General features: G+C 34.1%; 1 long non-coding RNA gene across 1 annotated transcript; it reads left to right on the top strand.

Annotated features, from left to right (window-relative positions):
• The first annotated feature begins 691 nt into the window (after positions 1 to 691).
• On the top strand, positions 692 to 1,388 carry LOC110674609. Its single transcript, XR_002499038.1, has 3 exons — positions 692 to 835; positions 897 to 969; positions 1,027 to 1,388. It is a non-coding gene; the product is annotated as an uncharacterized LOC110674609 (long non-coding RNA).
• Positions 1,389 to 1,960: the final 572 nt, after the last annotated feature.

The raw sequence follows: 1,960 nt of genomic DNA, 5'->3' as shown, positions 1-1,960 counted from the left end.
TGTACTAATATGCACTAGCTGTTGTAGTACCAAAGGAAAAAAGCTCTGCATAGAACCCAAAATAAAATTTTGAAAATTCATCTGAAGCTCCCTCCCTCCCGCATAGAAAAATACAATTTGCCACATATTGCTAACAGTAAGTATCCTATACCTGTTAAGGTCAATGTTTCACAAACAGTTGCTATTGTATTGAACAATATGAAACGCAAAGCTAATAACTATAACGTGTTGTTTAGGTAATCCATACCGAACAGTGAAAATATAACTTACTGTGCTGATGTTGTTCAACTATACCGGCACGATTTTTTTTTGGATATTGTTGAAATGTTTTGCATCTTTTTGTCAAATGGTTTTGACACATGTGCCTTTTACCATATATAACTTATTTCCAACAGTTTGGTAAACAGTAACCCACCTTGGTATTTGTGAGTGATTTTTATTAGGCACGCCTAAAAATTATCAGTAGCTGCAAGCGAATGAAAGAACTTTTAATATTTATATTGAAAGAATAATGCATATGTTTTTTACAGAATTATTGTTACATATTTCAAAAAAAAAAACTCAAATTGTTTTCTTTTAAGCAAAAATTTTTAAAAATATAAATTAAAAAAATATTTTTTTAATTGTTGTACGAAAAAGATACAAACTCTGAGTTGATGGTTTTCTAGCGTGCATTTTTTTTTGCACAGATTGGAAACCGATAAAGTTAAAAATAAAAATAAACTGAAATCTACTGAGCGTTCGCGAGTTTGTGCTGTTTCCACGGCCTAGAGGAATTACCAAGCGGGATTGTTGCCTACTTCCAATGCCGCACTGCTTGAAGGCCATACGGAACGTAAGTAGTTAACCGTGTTTGACCCAAAAACAATATTACCCAAGATTTTCGTCAATTGCAGCGAAACCAAGTCTGAGACCATGAGCGGAAGCTGAATGGAAAGCGTCGTCAAATCATCGTCCCACTGCTCGCAGGTAAAATTTAATATAAATATTGTCAACTCAAGTTTTGAAACGTTTCTTTCTCTGCAGTTTCTGGAAAATCAGACCAATTTCGAATCGGAGGATCATCAAAACAGCTATTTTCCTTCCGCTGATCTCCTATTCACAGAAAAATATCAAGGAAGATGTCAACTTTTCTAGAAGTTATCTGGTGGAAGCGGAAGTGGATGCTACGAGTGTTTCCCATGCATGAAATCAACTCGGATGCGTTAGATAATCCGGATGGCTGGGTTTTGGACCAAACAACTAAAGCTTGTGCGCAGCGTATTTCGGAAAAATGCTGTGACTATGGATCGCTCCTGTTACCTGAATAATTCCTGATTTATTATAAAAGGCATAGCTGAATAATTCTTCATTTATAAAAAAATAATAAAACAATTTGCTTTAATGATTTATAGTTGAAATAAAAATTTATTGTCAAATTTGAAAGGTATTCATCTTATTATTTAAATGTATCAGTATAGTATCGCATATTGTTAAATTACCATAACGTACCATAAATGAATCATTACGCAAACATTATTTGTTTTCATTTTTATTTTATAGTTGAGCAATATTATAACAGTTTGCATAATGGTGGATTGCACTATAAAATGGACAATATATCCGTCATTTGGCAAACTGTAAACGAAAAATTTTGTTTGAAGAAATCGACGTTTTTGAATGGTTACATAACTTACCCGCCTATTACCCATACTGTTATTTTCCCGATTACAATTTGCGAAACAGTGAAAACCGTTCATGGTAGGGTTGATTTATTGTTATTTTGATCTTATACGGAGTTATCCCGATATTGTTTTGAATAGTAATGGACAGTTTGTGAAACAGTACAAATACGGTTCATGATTATGCGGGCTGGTATAGTACTAATAAGTTACATAGAATGATGAGGGCGGAGCTCGATAGGGCCCTGGAGGTCAGTCAAAGCAGCCATTAACGACGCTGCTTAAAGCATTGTCGGATA

This window comes from Aedes aegypti, chromosome 1, assembly GCF_002204515.2.
Source record: "Aedes aegypti strain LVP_AGWG chromosome 1, AaegL5.0 Primary Assembly, whole genome shotgun sequence".
Classification (NCBI taxonomy): domain Eukaryota; kingdom Metazoa; phylum Arthropoda; class Insecta; order Diptera; family Culicidae; genus Aedes; species Aedes aegypti.
The sequence above is the reverse complement of the archived record's forward strand: the minus strand, read 5'-3'. Positions and strand labels throughout refer to the sequence as shown.